Here is a 17,924-nt window from a genome sequence, read left to right as displayed (position 1 = left end):
CAGTTTTTCAGAATACATAATGCAGAGATTGCTGAGGCATTGGTATGGGATTGCCTAGTTTGAAACACTGTGAAACTATTAGGTTCAATTGGATGAAAAGCAGAACATCTGCTTCTTAAAATGGGCACTAATTCTAACACCCAGTGAAAATTATGTGTATTTTAGATTCTCCCTGTCAATCCTCTTGGCTTCTCTGCTAGCTGTCTTGCTGGACATTAGCAGTCACTTGCCTGGGAGGTCGTGGCTCTTTGGCGGTTATCATAGTAACCCTAAGTGCTAAGACTTCCGAATAAGAGTGTCTTGATGCAAATCCCGGCCCTATTCTTACTAGCTGTGAGATTTGAGAATCATTTAATCTTTATGTGTTTAGTTTCCTTACTTGTAGGACCTGTACTGAGGAGGGTAGAGGAGTCTACGTGACAGGGCTTTGTCAGAGTTCATTCATGAAGAATTAGCATAGAGTTAGCACTCAGTCAGTGTACCTTAGCCACTGCTATTGCTCTATGAGAAGAGAATGCCTGAGTTGGGAATTGTAGCTTCAGTCTCCACTCTACTTTACTGCTGACATCTTACCACGATACTCTTACTCATCTTTCTCAGAAGTCCAACCAGTATTTCACCTGTGATGGCCTCTGGGAATTTCATGGCTCATAGTAGCTTCCAGGTCTCTCATTTGTGGTATTTAGGAAGTTACATCTTATTCGTCCATCTTATTCATCCATAGCCAGAAGTCAGTGTGATAAATCTTGCTGCCTAACTGAAAAGGCAGGTAAAATTCTCGAGGCAAAATCTTCAAAAGTTTCACTAAGAAATGGATGCTTCTTCAGCAAACAGAAAGCACGGAGATCTTCTGTTCCGTGCAGTGTGTGTTTGGGGGCTCCTGGTAATCATTACTTTTTCTTTATTCTCATCTGAAGACTGTTTTTATCTTGGATCCCAGTTCTGTTTTGCAAAATCTGACTTTGACTACAGGATTCCCTTTTGTCTCCATCTCCATTCCTGGACTCCAGACTGAAGTCTTGACAACTGACTTTGCTCTGATCAGCCCCTTCAGTACCATCCTGAGAAAAAAATGCTTTCCCCTCTTTGTGCCTAGAATCATCTTATTTTCCACCTCCTTAAATACACAAAACCCCAAGAAGTTATCTGATACCAGTATAAACCTACAGCTCTTATGTCATCTCTTCTGTGAGCCCCTGTTAACCTAGCACTTTAAACTCATTATGCAAAAAGACAAACACATGCTACCACATCAAATCAGGTTCTCCTGAGTTACACAATGGTACACTTCTGCTCACTTAGGCTCGACACACAATCTTAGATTCCTCTCTTCCTTGCATAGCATCCTCTCTTTGTTGCCAAAAACTGCCAAACTTTTGAGAATTTTAAACACAATTTTATTCATCAAACACTTTGTTCTGTAGTCATTTGATGCCTTCCCAGCACAGTCATATGCAGCCTTTTAAAACAGAGACTAGAAGGACTGTGCTTCTATGAGAAAGTACAAGATGATTCAGCTACTCTCCCCACCCACACACCTGAATGCAAGTCAAGACATGGTGGATGTAAGGAGTGGGCTAATGCCTGTAAAACCCATCACACAATGCCTGGCACATAGTAAGTGCATAATACATGTTAAAAAATAAAAAAGCATCAGATCATGTAAAAGAACTGAAAGGACACTAGTAAGTGAACTTCTGCTTCTGCTACTCCCAACCCAAATGTTTATGAGGTTGAGGTGTAACCTATGTCGGCTGTCTTACTCTTCACTTCATCCCAACCAATATTACCCCCACCAGCACCCCAGATTAAATCTTCAGTATCTCTCAGCTCCAATGGTGTTTGTGTTTCCAATTTCTTCCCTCTTCCTTCCTTTCAAGGGCCATCAAGGAACAGATATGATCCTGCCATTCTCCTAAGAGCTTTCTATGGTTTTAAAGGGTAAAGTCTAAACATAAATTCAGATTCAAATACAGATGCTCCTTGACTTATGATGGAGTTTCATCCTGATAAACCCATGGTAAATTGAAAATATTATAAGTTGAAAGAGCATTTTCCATTTACCATATTTTCAGCTTAAAATAAGCTTATTGGGATGTAATCTCGTAAGTGCAGGAACATACTGAATGCTTATTTTTTGACACCATCACAAAGTTGAAATGTCATAGATCAAATCATCTTGAGTGGGGGACCTTCTGTACTAATTTCCCCTGTCTCCTTGTATTCCACATTTCTCGATCTGTGCCTTGCTCATGATTAGTTCTCTTTTTAACAATGTCTTTCCTCCTCATCTTTCTTTCTTTGTAAAAATAAGACTTTTTAAGGATCTAGTACAAATACCACCTTTAGACATTTGTGTGTCTAGAGCACATTGCTGTGAAGTTTTCATCTATAGTTTGTGTGTGTGTTTCTTTTCTCTCATGTAGGACACTAAGGACAAAGAAAGGTGTTCACAATTGCATGCCTATACAACTCTGGCAATTACTTTTTTTTTTTTTTTGAGTTGTAGTCTCACTCTGTCGTCCAGTCTGGAGTGCAGTGGCCCGAGCTCGGCTCACTGCAACCTCCATCTCCCAGGTTCAAGTGATTCTCCTGCCTCAGCTTCCCAAGTAGCTGGGATTACAGGCCCCTATCAGCACACCTGGCTAATTTTTGTATTTTTAGTAGAGACAGGGTTTCACCATGTTGGCCAGACTGGTCTTGAACTCCTGATCTCAAGTGATCTGCCTGCCTTGGCCTTTCAATTTAGTAACTGGGTTTATTGATTATTTGGGGGTTTATGAAACTTAAGTATTATGTTTGCTTTTTCATATAAAACATATTAAGCAAAATGCTCGAAATGTACCAAAGAGTTGAAACACATTGATTAGTACAATTCCTAAGTGTCTGTAAATTAAGCATTTCAGAATGTACATTGTTCCCCGTGGTTTCTACTTTCTACATTGATGTGAACTAGAAAAATAGTCTTAAGATAGAATGCAGCACCAAACCACGTAGAAAACATTTAATAAAAATTAACAAATTTTGCCACATGAATGCTGCTAGTCAATAAGATGTATGAAAAGTAAGTTGCATATATTTTTAAAAATCAGAATTGCCAAATCTCCAGAGATAAATAGAAATAGAAAGGTCAACAGCAGGTGGAACAGGTGACTGTCCAGAAGGCAGTAGCTATCTGGCCTCCCTGTGCTGTTGTGTGGGAGCTATGTTGGGTGGGGTAACAGGTAACACTCACTGACTGCAGTGGCCAGGAGGTTCAGAGGGCCCTATAAATCAGGGATGGGGGGTGAGGGTAGAGCCAAAATTTTTTAGCTTAAGGAGTGTTCCCCTGGGAAGGGGACCAATTGAAAAACTCCCAGTCACCAAGGACATGACAGAAACTCATAGGGAAAGAGAGGCTCAGAAAGCCAGAGGTGAAAGGAGCAGAGGGTGTCAATATACACAAGCTGTGATGCAAAAGTACCAGTGAAATCAGGTGAAAGGGATTTATCCAAAAGAAGTAAGAGAATAGTATAACGATTTTACAACGTAAGAGAATAGTATAAACATTCTACTCACATGCAAGGATGTTGGTCTCAGTGGCATTAAATATGTGAATAATTAAAAATAAACTGAATGTTCTATGACAGGAAAGTACTTAAATGATGTACAACACACTACTGTGATACAGTGTACCATAATTGAGGACAGTGGAAACAGTGATCACACACAGACCTTGTACTCAGAAAGATGTGGGTCCAAATCTCAGCTTTGTTCTTGCTGTGTAACCTTGGGAAATCATAGAAGCCTTAAATTTCTAGCATACAAAATAAAGGCAAATTAGGAATAAATTATATAATTCACATAAAGATCTTAGCTTACAGCTTGGTTCATCAGTAGAGCAATAACCAGCAGCTGTCACTATTGGGATATGATGATGGAGTATCATGCAATCATTTTATTCTTAACACTTTAATTAAATGAGAAAAGACATAGAGTAGTATTTTAAAACTAGGATAGGTTTGCAAATTATTATAATCTCACATTCAAGTAAACATGAGACTCTCTGTAATACACTAAGATATTGAGTGATACGTCCTCGGTGAAGGAAATATTTTTTCATTGTGTGTTTCCATGTTTTTATTTTATCATGAACATTTATTATTTATAAAATTGAGGGGAAATTCATATAAATGAAATATAGAGAAAGAAAAACTCATAGGCTTTAGGATTTGGGGAGCTTACAAATCTGTGAAGAAAGGCATTTTCATCTTAGCTTTAATAAGTAAAGTTTACACTCAACATATATTCACAGTAAATGATTACATTGAAAAAAAAGAAAATACTGTGTCATCTCACATTATCATAATTGAGTGCAGTCATGTGTTTCTGGTCTTAAAATTTTACTTTAACACACTTAGTATTTGTTATCAGTAATCTGTTATGTACTCTCTAGACTAAGAATAAGAATAAGTATTAGTTTACTAGAAGTGTCAAATGAAATATTTCAAGCAAAGTTTGCATAACGAATGCAACTTTAAACCAATTAAATGTGTTCACTTTTTTTTTGTTTTTGAGACGGAGTCTTGCTGTCCCCCAGGCTGGAGTGCAGCGGTGCAATCTCAGCTCACTGTAGCCTCACTCCATCTCCAGTGATTCTCCTGCCTCAGCCTCCTGGGTAGCTGGGATTACAGGTGCACACCACCACACCTGGCTAATTTTTGTAGTTTTAGTAGAGACAGGGTTTCACCATGTTGGCCAGGCTTGTCTTGAACTCCTGACCTCAGGTGATCCGCCTGCCTCAGCCTCCCAAAGTGCTGGAAGTGCTGGGATTACAGGCATGAGCCACCATGCCCGGCCAAATGTATTCACTTTTTGACAAACTAAGCTGCTCCCTATTTCTCTTGTCATAGACACAATCAGAGTTCATTTTTACACAGTGAATCACATTCTCTATGCAATGTAACACAGCAGTCTGTGATAGAGCCTGAACTTTGGATCCTTGGGGACAACAGGCAAGGTTCATCTCTGGGCTTTACCACAAACCATCTGTGTAACCTGAACTTCCCTAGTCTTCAGTTTTTTTCATCTGCTTAAAAAAGGGCTAGAACATAGCTCTATGTAAATGTTAGGTGTTAAAATTTATTTGGTGTCCAGTACATGTAAGTTACGGCCCCTGCTCTCAAAAATACGTAGTCCCAGAAATGATATAAAATTTTCACAGGATATGCCACAAGAAATCTGTAGTGAACTGTCTTACAAATATGAAGTGTGCACACACATGTGTGTGTGTGAGTGTGTGTGATTTTTTTAGCAAGAGAAGTCCCTTCACATTTAGATCACTACAGAACTTTTTTGGAATTAACAGCAAGTGTCCTCCTGTGGAGAGACAGGTGTACTCTGAGTTTCTGTTATCGTTGAGGAAAGGAAGCTGTCAAAAGCTTGCTCATTTTAAAATTTTAAACAGGTTGGTGCTGGACAATGTGAATTTTACCTTATTATAATAAACACAATCCGTCTCATTTCTTGTTGAATATTGTTCTGGCAGGCAGTTTAAGTTACTGATTAAATACATAAATTGAGTCCTTTTGAGGCTTCTTGGATTTTCTTAGGGTAGGTTTGGTGGAGACTTTAGGGCTAACCTAAGTCCTTTGCTGAGGTGTGACGCCACCAAATTTCCCAAGTTTTCAGAGGAAAATCTTTCCTTTCCACCTCCTCAAACTTCAATCAGTTTGCTACTCACTGAGATGCCTATGTGCATGGCATATCTCTGGAAAACAAGAAATGGAAGCTCTGTTTCACAGCTGGAGTGACGCAGTGGGGGACAGGATGGAGGTCTCTAGGAATATGTAACATAAAATCGAGCTAATCAAGAGGAAGGAAGAGATCAGCCGGGGATGTAGGCAGAAAACTAGAATACCTAGACAATCCAGGATCACTCTTATCCCTTTACACAAGGAATGGGACTCATTTGAATCTGAATTATAGGATTAGCACAAGTGGGCACTTGGGAATGGAACCACAGGCCATACTTCTAGTCATTAATAACCATCTTTACCATCCTATTAATACTGTAACAGATGAAATTAGCATTTTAAAGACAATACAGTGGTTTTTCCCACTATAACTCCCCCTTTCTGTAGAAATTTCTTATCAGAAAAGCTGATTCAGGTTTAGTGGAGCTCAAAGTCCTACTTCTTCCAGTTTGAAGGTCAATCTCAGTGTGGTGTAATATCTGAAAGAAATACAAATCTAAACCCAAAAGTTTTAAAAACACAATGCATTTACCAGATGTCTTCTAAACTAGTAGATAAACAGAGTGAATAATGTGTTTCTAGCAGTAAAACACAAGAGTTAATATACCTATGTCACAGCAAAGCTTCTGAAAGGCAACAGAAGGCAACTTTGGCTACCTCAGGGGTGTGAGAGAATGTATTGGAAGGATATCAGAAGTTCACAGATTTTATAGGTGTGCAGTGAAATAGGGAACAGAAACAAGAGATACTGTCTTACAAGGAGGGCAATACAGATATTCTCCTATTTTAGTTGTCCTCATTATGGTGATTAAAGTTTTTTTGCAAAAATAAAAGAAATCAAAATCCTGAATACCAGTCATTTTCAGTCATGTTAATGCAATTCTTATCTCACATAAAAATTTTATATAATCATCAGTTAATTTAAACTCCTCTTTGTTGCCTAACACATAGAAACCTTATGAGGATAAATATCATTATAAAAATACTGCTACATAATAAAAAGAATCCTGAAACCCTCTATATGGTTGATTGATTCATAGTATCACAAGGCTGTAAACAATGAGGTCTAGGAAAATGAAATAATTTGGATGCTTTCCTGGAGACCATAGCAGGATTTAACTTGCAGATATAGTTTCATTTTCTACAATTATAATTAGATATGCTATTTCTTCCAAGAATAACGTTAATAATTTAAACCCTGCCAATACATTTTCGGTTTAAGCAGAAAAGGAAAAAAAAAAAAAGGCAATACTTTCAGTTTTAATCATTTTGTTTTGATTAAAACATTAACATTTCTAAATATTTTCTTAAAGAGAAAGGGATTATGGATTCTGCATTTGTGCCCTCTGCATTAAAATATGTGTCATCTTGGAACAGCACATTTAATTAATGTTCTAAAGCTTTTGAAAAAGCAGACTGGAAAACTAGATTCATTATGCTTCACCTAGCTGTCCTCTTAGCATGCTAATACAATGCTAAGACAAAGTTTGACACTACAGATGGACTTTCATATTTTTTTTTTATTGAACAACGGAGATGACATTACTCTAAAACTAACAGTATGTTACTTTGCCTGAGTAGCCAAGACATGATAAGTAAAATTCAAGACTCAATGGTGGTAATTAATGTATCTCAGTTGCCTTACTGATATCTTATCATTTTTATCTACTTTATATTTTTTAATTTTCTAAAACTTCTTTTTCAAAAGTAGGCAGGGCATAAACATTGATTAAATACACAAAATGCTATCTACTTTCTTTTATTATGTTAATGTCAACGAGCAAAGACCAGGATCAGGGAGCACATATCTCCCATCATCATTTTACAGCTGCCTAAGAGACCAATCCCAGGAAAAGGGCTGGGATTAGAACACATTACCCTCACACTTCCTAAGAGCTTTTCAGAATTACTCATGTCATGACTTGTACCACCAAAAATCTAAACTCAGGTTATTCATTGTCTCTGAAATTCTTAGTCTTTCAGGTAGGGTGATTACACAATTTATCTTCCAAGGTAGAACACTTTTTAGAATGAAACAAGGTGCTACTAAGAAACAGATATCTTGGGCTGGGCACAGTGGCTCATGTAAGTAGTCCCAGCACTTTGGGAGTTGGAGGTGGGTGGATTACGAGGTCAGGAGTTTGAGAGCAAGCCGGCCAATATGGTGAAACCCATCTCTACTACAAATACAAAGAACCAGCCAGGCGTGGTGATGCGTGGCTGTAGTCCTAGATAGGAGGCTGAGGCAGGACAGTTGCTTGAACCCAAGAGGCAGAGGTTGCAGTGAGCCAACATTGTGCCACTGCACTCCAGCCTGGCTAATAGAGGGAGATTCGATCTCAAAAAAAAAAAAGGAAAGAAAAAGAAACAGATACCTTGGAATGACATCAGTAAGCCACGACTATGCTGAGATTTATGATCTAATCTTTCATCCATTTCTCTGCCCTCATACACTTCTTTCTGCCTTCTGAAATTCATAGTCTGAACCCAAAAAAATCATCCTAGACCCTTAATCTCTTTTCTGACCATTTTCTTCACCTTGTTACTCTTACTCTTGAGTGAAAAATCCCTCAGGCCACCCTCTGGGTATTCTTCTCCCTAGAGACCTATCAAGTGGTGGCCAATTTTTTTCTCTCACACTCCTGGGAAAGCTAGATGTCTTTCTCCCTCATCATTGTCACTGGCAATGAGGACAATTTCTCCTCCCTTCTCTCCAAAAAAAAAAGTCTCATATTCTTTGGTGTGAGTGCTGCTAGACCCCAACACCATCATCCTTCTTGCAGGAACCTACTGGTATCTAGAAATTAACAGACATTTAGACAATCCTCCTCATTCATTAAATATTTCAGCATGTAGTACACTATTTTTTATTTAACTCACCAATTCACTCTGTTTTTCTTCAAAATGTAACCATCCAAATCCTCTGATAGTTCAACTGCAAAGACTTTTTTGTACCATATTCCTTCATTTATCTGTTCTCATGGCTGTATTTTTGATTTTCCAATAACCTCCAACTGTAGCACATCCCAAATTTAAATTTCAAACATCATAATTTCTAGAAACTTCCTATTAGCTTTCTAGTTGCCTTACTCTAGCACTCCTATTCCATATATTTAGTAAAACTAGAAAGCTCTACCACCTCATAGACTCATTGATTTCATTTTCTTCCTTTCTCAGCTGAAATTTAGTTATTCGTTGCTTTCATCCAATGTCCTATAACTCTCAATTCCCTTCCCCCTTTCCCTTCCCTTGTGATCACTTGACAAGACTCCATTACTCAATAAACACCATTTTCTACCTACTTCGTGATTTTTTACTTGAGCCCTGGAACATGGGGCCCTGGAACTCTCAGTCCCGACTCACCATTGTGCCCTGTTAACCTAAGTTCTGGGATTTTGCAAACAATGGGACAACCCAGAGGAGGGGCATAAGATTAATTTCAGAGGTGACAACATGCATTATCAATGAATTAGAAGACAAGAACAGAAATTGTCAGAGTATAGTAGATATATGAATAGTAAGTACTGTACACAAAACATTTGTTCCACATTGTATATATGAATTGCACAACAGTTCACAACACTGGAAATATTTCTTATAGTGGATTAGAGTCAATAATTCAAAACACTGACCTAGTCAGTTTTCTATGTTATACCTACCCTTTTTTCAAATCTCTAACCTGCCCTCCTCACTTCACTCCTGATTACACATACAAAATGAAGCAGAAGAAAACTCCACCAACTTAACTTTCCAGCACCAGTACTAGACTGCTAACATCTGTACCATATGCACTAATTTATATCCTTACTGGATGAACTTTCCTTGTTCCTATTTTAGGCATCCACTCTCTTACCACATGGGTTCCTACAGACTTTTACCTCCTCAAGACCTCTGTTCCTGAAATGAAACCTCAGTCTCCTACATCGTTATTCACTTTTGCCAGGATGATTCTTGTTGATAACAGAAATGCCTAATAAAAATAATAGCTATCATGTACATAGTAATTATTATGTGCCATATCCTGTTGTAAAATTTCACATTATTCTTATTCTTACTCGAATTAGGATTTCTTTTTCTTACTATTTTATGGACTGAGGCATAGAGGGTTAGATAACTAGCTCAGAGTGATAGTACTCTGATGTGACAGAATCAATATTTGAACTAGGAAGTTTGGCTCCTGAGTCTGAATTCTTAACCACTATGCAATTGCTTTCTTTCTGTGAGTCAAACTTCTTGACTAAGTTGTCCTTCAGCTGTATTTTCATGTTCTCCAGTCCCCTTAATGACACTGTAGCAAATGCCTTTTATGTTGCACACCACAACCCCTCTTCACTGGGTTATGGCATAGCTGAGGCTGATGGTTCCTTTTATGCTGCCAATACCCACCCGTAGCACCTGTGAAGTGTCTCTCAGTCTGTGTGTGTGTATGGCCCAGGAGGTCAGAATAGTTATGGTTCCTCAGGGCCCACTCTCAAACAAAAGGGAACAGGAGTCAATGACTATATGTCCTAGGTGCCCATTTGTTGAGCAGACCCCTCAGAGATTTTCTGTTTTCTAGTATCCATGCTTTTGTGTAATTTTCTTTCTCTGGAACATGAGTAGAACTTACGAGTTGCTTCTAATCAATAGACTATGGCAATGGTAATGGGATGTCATTCCTGTGACTATGTTTTATAAGACTCTGTTTTAGAAGACTGGAGAAAGAAGTTTTCCTTGCCAGCTTGGAATTAACAGCCGTGTTAAGGAAGTTCATGTGGCAAAATCCTCTAGAAACTCCAGGTGGCCTACAGGGCCTGACAGTAGCTTCCAGTCAACAGCCAGCAAAAAGCAGGCCCTTGGTTGTACAGCATGAGGAAAGCGACTAAGAATATGACTGAGCTTGAAAGTGAGTCCTTCCCCAGTTGAGCCTCTTGATGAAAACACACCCCAGCCAATGACTGGTGATATTCTCAAACAGGAGACCTAGCTCCACCATGACTAGACTCTGCTACAAAAAAAACTGTGACCAGTAAATATGTGCTGTTTGAAACCAGTAAGTTTGTGGCAGCTTAGTGTTACTTAGTAATACATTTTTATTTCAGAATACAACTCTCAGGTACATTCTACATCATATCTTAGAGGGTATAACCAGCAGGATTGTACCTGCTGTATAAATCAGTTCAATAACACATCTTTTATTGATTTTTGTATTTTCCCATTCTTTGCCTCTGCCTTTGGGTTTATCTCCAATAGACTAGTATCACTCACATCTGTGTTTCAGGTTCTGCTTTCAGGAGAACCAAGATGTGACAGGCGTGAGGGAACGAGGATCTGAGAAACATCTGCCTCCATCTCGTTTCCTCATTCTTTCACCTACTCTATCTTTGGCTCTCTGCAATCATGTTTTCCTCATCATCACTCCAGTAAAACTTAATTACTTATTACTGCCAATGACTTTATTCATGTCAAATCGAATGGTCAGTGTTTAACCCTAATCTCACTTGACTTCTCAAAACACTGTGCCAGAGTTAATTACTTCCTTCTTGTTGAACCACAGTCCTCTGGCTTATGGGACAACACGTTCACAGGATGCTCCTCCTCAATTATTGGCTGCTCCTTCTTAGTCTGGGGGAAGCTGGTTTCTCTTTTCCTCCCGACTCTAGGAGTTGGAGTACCCAAGGCCTCTATCTGCATTCACTCCCTAACTTTTCTCTTTCACTCCCAAAGTTTTAAATAACACATCCCAACTGGAATCTATAACTGGCATCTTAAATTTCACATGTTCAAATAAAACCCCTTGATTCTCAGCCCAAATCATCCCCCCCCAACATTCCCCATTTATTCATTCTATTCACACTATTAGTCCCAAACCCTCGGTAGGCACTTAGTCTTAGTCTTCTCTTTTTTTCACAATCCATCTCCAATCTATAACCCAGTGCTGTGGGGTATAACTTCACATTTTATTACAAATCCAAGTTCTACTTCATCTGCCATTTGTTTCCCTCTACAACCTGTTTCCTTGCAACAACCAGAAATGATTTTTTAAAATGTATAAATCAGATCATGCCACCCTCAAAATCCTTTAGTGGCTTCTTAAGAACAGATGAGATGAAAACAAAACCTAACCTCTTTAACTAGGCCATTGAGTTGTTTTTTATCTTTTTTTTTTAATGACTTCTTGTTCTGGTACCCCTCCTTCCCTCACTCTGCTCCAGCACCCGTAGGCTTCTCTATGTTATCTGAACACACCCAGTTATTTGGACAGGGCTTTCACTTGCACCTCTTTCAGGCTAGAATGCTTTTAACTGCAGATCCTCAATCTCTTCTATCATTCAAGTCTCCAGCGAAAGTTCACATCTCAGTCAATCTTTCTCTGGAAACCTTTCTAAAATTCCCATTTCTCAGGTTATTTAAAGTAGCTCAGTTGACAGGGCTGCTTGGTCTTCCTAAAAGAGGTGTGTTAGGAAATTGTGGTTTCAGGCATTATGCAGTCATCCTTGCTAATTACGTGTGGCCTGAGAACATTGTTAATGTTCCAGTTGGGAGTGCGGTATAGAAAGGCAAAAAAGTAAGCAAAGTGTGAGCTAAAGAAACAGATTAGGACAAAACAAAACCCCATAACCTCTAAGCAGAGATGAATATAACTATTTCAAAGAGAAGTAGGGTTTGATTTCAAGACTGGCAGAAATCCTTGACTAATAAGGTACTGTGTTGTCCCATTTAGTATGAAGACAGTCAAAACACCTATCTTTGTGCCATGTTTACTCAAGCCTTACACGACCATTTTGGCTTTCCGAGTAAGAAAAGAATACCAACATAATGTGGGGATTTTTTGTTGTTGCCAATGACTATGGATGTCAAAGTAAATTGTGAGAGCTTTGTCTATTGCAAGCAGGGGAAAATCTTAATGGCAAGTATAGTCTATCTGGAAGCCAAATAAAACATTAAGATCCAGGGGTTAGAATAAATACTCTGCCTTCACATGGGAAAGAGAACCACTAGATGCTTGCTAGCCATAACCATTTCACCAAAAATAAGAAACATCTGGACATGAATGCATATGTGGGAGAAATACTTTCTTTTTTTTTTTTTTTTTTGAGACAGAGTTTCGCTCTTGTTACCCAGGCTGGAGTGCACTGGCGCGATCTCGGCTCACCTCAACCTCTGTCTCCTGGGTTCAGGCAATTCTCCTGCCTCAGCCTCTTGAGTAACTGGGATTACAGGCACATGGCACCATGCCCAGCTAATTTTTTGTATTTTTAGTAGAGACGGGGTTTCACCATGTTGACCAGGATGGTCTCGATCTCTGGACTTTGTGATCCACCCGCCTCGGAACTCCCAAAGTGCTGGGATTACAGGCTTGAGCCACCGTGCCTGGCAATACTTTCTTAATGTAGGTTTCTACTGAAACTTGCCTGAATCAAGGGAGAAATGTTGCAAATAAGAATAATGGAGTACAGATAACAACAGTCCCGGCAATACAAGGGGTAGAAATACAGTACATTTTGTCATGCCCACTATGCAAGGACCTCATGAAATATACAAAAGTAGATCTATGCCTTTCTTGTTACACAGATTAGACAGGTTACTTGTTACAAAAAAGGCTAAGAAATGGTGAATGGAGATGTTACTTCTAAATTGAAAGAAAACATTTTTTTAGAAGGGTTATTTAAGAACTTCCTTCTTGCAAAAACCCAGAGACCGGAATTCTTCCAAAATAGGTTTTATCATTTCATTGGTTTTGTATCTCTGTCATCATATTTCAGAGGAGTAAAGAGCCTTCAAGTTTCCAGTGGAGCACATGCTAATGGTTATGGAAACATATTTTGAGAATCATTTATCTAGAGCAAGAATTTTCTCCCTGACCTGCATATTAGAGTATCCAGGGAAGCTTTTAAATAACATAAAACATACAATATAGAACCCCCATCCCCAAAGATTCTGATGTAATTGGTTTGAGGTGGATTCTGAGATGGGGCTTGGTGGCTGGTGTTTATTAAAAGCTCCCCAAGAGACACCAACATGCAGCCAGAGTTCAAAACTATTCCTCTTGATGATAATGCTTCGAGATGTGTAGCTTCATTTGTGGAGGTAACAGACCTTAGTCAGTTGTGGCTCAGGTGCAGCCGAAACTTCCCACACCTTTGAGTCATTTGCAGAGCTGGCCCTTTGTCTTTTATGACAATAAATTTTACCTTGGCATCCACAACAAAACTTTAAAGCATCCTTTGGTTTAAAAGTTTAGATATTAATGCTCTAGAGAAGATAATTTTACCACCTTGTTTTTACCTATATATTCGGTCTGTGAAACAAAGACTTTCATAGCTCTTATGAAAAGGAAGAATAGAATGAAGAATTCAAGTTATGTTTTTAACAAATAAAAGATAATTCCATTCAAAATGCACAAAATTTAAATTTCTTTATTATATTTTATTTGATTGTATTTTATTTTATTTTTTGTTGAGATGGAGTTTTGCTCTTTTTGCCCAGGCTGGAGTGCAATGGGCTCAATGTAACCTCCACTGCCTGCCCCCAATGTGCGATTCTCCTGCCTCAGCCTTCAAAGTAGCTGGGATTATAGGCACCCACCACCATGCCCTGCTAATTTTTTGTACTTTTAGTAGAGATGGGGTTTCATCATGTTGGCCAGACTGAAATTTCTTTTAATGAACATTTAAATAATGTGTATATTATGCATAATAAGTAAATTTTCATTAACATTTAACAAATATTATTGTTACAAAACAATAAAGAACAAACAACCCAATTGTACTACTTATTATGGCAAATAAGCATAGAAAAAATTACTCAACGTCAAGAACCAACAGAGAAAATTCAAAACACAATGAAGATAACATCATCAGGGAAATGTAAATTTAAACCACAATGAGATACCCACAATGGCTAAAACTATGAGACTGACAAAAATGTGTTGGCAAGTATGTACAACTGAAATTCACATGTATCACTAAGGAAGAAGTAAGCAATTGGTCTGCTAGTTTCTAATAAAGTTGAGTATACATCTAACCTATGACCAGGTAACTCTACAAGTAGATATAAATACAAAATAAATGAAAACTGATATCTTACTGATATGTTCAAACATATTGTATGCATTTAAAACATGTTGAATGAAAGAAACCAGCCACAAAAGCATCGACCATGTGGCAGTCAGCCTTGAAGATTATGTCCAGTGATCTCTGCCTCCTGGTTGTCACACCCTGTGTAATGCCCTTTCCTTGACTATGGACTCTTCCTGGTGACTTACTTCTACCAATAGAATTCAGCAGAGGTGACAGGGTGTCACTTCTGATTCTTAGTTACAAAAAGACTATGACTTCCATTTTCGGAACTCTATTTTTCTCACATGTTCTGAGGGAAGCCAGGTATCCATGTTGTTTGAACCCCTCGAGAGGCCCTTGTGACAAGCAATTGATGTCTCTGGTCAGTGATCATCAAGAACTGGAGGTCTTCCAACTGCCCCAATAGTGAGCTTAGAAACAGATCCAGCCTTGAGTTGAGTGCAGTCACAGCTAGCCACATTAATTGCAGCCTGTATGATAGTCTTTGAGCCAGATATGGTTAGCTAAGCCATGCCTGGATTCCACAGAAACTGTGAGATAAGTCATTTCTCTGAGCCACTAAATTCTGTAGTAATGCACAAGTGTAGTCTCGGAGATTAAAACTGAAACAGCAATAGATGACTAATGCAATGTGAAATAATGTGAAATTCTAGAGAAGCCAAAACTATTCTTTAGTGATAGGAAGCAGAACACCAGTTGCCCCAGGGTAGGGATGAACATGAACTGGGGGTGAAAGAAATGTAGTATATTTTAATTTGAATGATGATAACTTTTAATTTGACAGATGATATGTCTGTCAAAACTCATTGAACTGTACATTTATGGCCTATGAATTTTTCTATATATAAATTATAATGCAAGAAAGAAAGAAAAGTGAAGAATACTATTCTTTGGTCAACCGGCTAAGAATAGGTGTATGGATCACCATAATTGGATCAAATGGAGAAGGAAAAATAATTTTCAAAATTACCCAGTTTTACAAGATTAAGAGGCCAGAGATTTGAAAGATACATGGACCTTTCAAACAAGGCAACTACATCAAACAAGTCAACAAATAATCCAAAACTTCAGTCGGTCTCTAAGAAGGAGGGGTTAGAGTTCCTAGATTGGGCCAGCTTGGGTCCTTGTGATTTTTGGAACAAATCTCACCATTTTAATAGTATTATGTTGCTGCTGAAATAATTTCATTTTTTTGACTTGATAATAGCCAATACAAATATTTATTATGAATTAAAGATCATTATCCTCATTTGGTCAAAATTTAAACAAGGAGTCCAAGGGAGGAATAGGCTAGAGGCCCTTAGACAATCTTAGGAGAAAAAAATCTGGCCTATTTCTGGCCAATGGCCATAGTACAGTGCTCACTTCTGTGAATTGATGAGTCTGGAAAACTGTCACTGGGAGATCCTGGCAGAGCAAGGCTCAGACCACCTTACTGTAAGAATACTTTATATGTTGTAATAAGCAATGTGGTAGAAAATAAGATATTATTTATCTTATGTCTTGAGAACATGTGAGTGCTAATCACTTTCCAATCTCTCTCTCTACAGAATAAAAGCCCAACTCTCAGTGTAGAGCAAGGAGGCGTTAAGACTGGCCAAAATTGGTGTCAATCTTCTGGGGAATATCACAGGAAGGCAGTTCATCATAACAAGGAAAAAATGTCACGATCATATTCACAGTGCCTGTTTGTTTGTAACTTCTTTTCTTCCACCCATCCTAGGATATGAGGAGTTGGGGGAGATGAAGGTCTCTAATTTATGCTTAGATCTTTGGGGCAGTACATCAATTGAGCAGACAAATCATTATTAGAGGGTCTAGATAGTAATCTGATCACTACTTAATATTGTCTTGAACAGAAAATAAAGAAGTTCTTCTGGCAGATGTCTTTTCTCCAATATATGTATTCTGAGGCTCACAAAAAATTATTACTTCAGGGACCTTGCAGGACAATTTTTGTCAGAGAGTCTCATTTAAAAAGTGAAGGATTATAGTAAGTTCAGGGCTTTCCTTGGCCATTGTCTAAACAGATCTTGGAAGCAGAGAGAAATAACCAATTTTACGAACTTGTCAAGAGCACTGCAATCTTACTAGGAGCGGGTACAAAATAGTCTTTTTGATACATGCCTATTCCCCTACTAGGAATATTACTAGTTCCTCACTTTTTAAATGTTCAGGCAGGACCTCTGTATCTGAGTTATTTAGAGAAACAGAGATCTTGTAAAACCCGTCATAGATGTGCGCAAGTCAAGACTAGTGCTTCAGTCAGGGAGGGGTGCAGCTTAAACACTGAAAGGCAGATGCAGGTATGAACCTTGAAAGCAATGCAGGGAAAGAACTGGTTATTGTTGTGGGATTAAGCCTGCTCAGTGAACACTAAATAGCTAATTGGTAGACAGCTACCCCTCATCTAGTGACAAAAAGGCTTGGGAAGCTGGGCAAGTTGAAAAGACTAATCAAGATGAAAAAATCTGGAGGTAAATAGCATTAATTCATATGCAATTATGAACTATTAAAATAATAAATAACTGTTGAATTAAATAATTTGCTAGCCCATGGGAAGCTGGTGGCAAAAGCTGCCTCTCTGCTCCTGAGCTGGTTAATAGACGTCTAAGCTGGGGAATACACCATTTTTCCAGGCTGATGTTGAGGAATGGTCATCCTGAACTTCTGGGAAAAAAGAAGACTGATGGGGCATGAACCAGGGAATGACCCTGGGATCAATGCCACATGAAGCCTGAAAGTCAGCCCACTCACACCTGTAAGCTTCACTCTTGAGCAATGCCGTTTGAACAGACAGATGCATACAGTGAGCTCCTGGAGACATGTGAACAGGCAGGAGAAACTGCAGTCTCTCCCTATTGGGAGATTTTTCACTCTAGAGGAAATCAAAGTGAAGAATTATGTGATGATTCTGAGATGAGGTGGACAAAAATTCACCCTGTATCAGAGTTTTATAATATGGCTTTAGTAGTTTAGTTGCTATAAGAAGTTATCACTCACACAATAGGGTTTTGTTTTTTTGTGTGGAAACTACCATTCCTTCCAGCCAGTGCAAAGTTACTGGAAGATTGCTCCTCCCTCCTTAAAAGGACTGGTTGAAGAAGAGGATATTTGTAAAGGAGTC

Source organism: Callithrix jacchus, chromosome 13 (assembly GCF_049354715.1).
Source record: "Callithrix jacchus isolate 240 chromosome 13, calJac240_pri, whole genome shotgun sequence".
NCBI classification, from domain to species: Eukaryota; Metazoa; Chordata; class Mammalia; order Primates; family Cebidae; genus Callithrix; species Callithrix jacchus.
The sequence above is the reverse complement of the archived record's forward strand: the minus strand, read 5'-3'. Positions refer to the sequence as shown.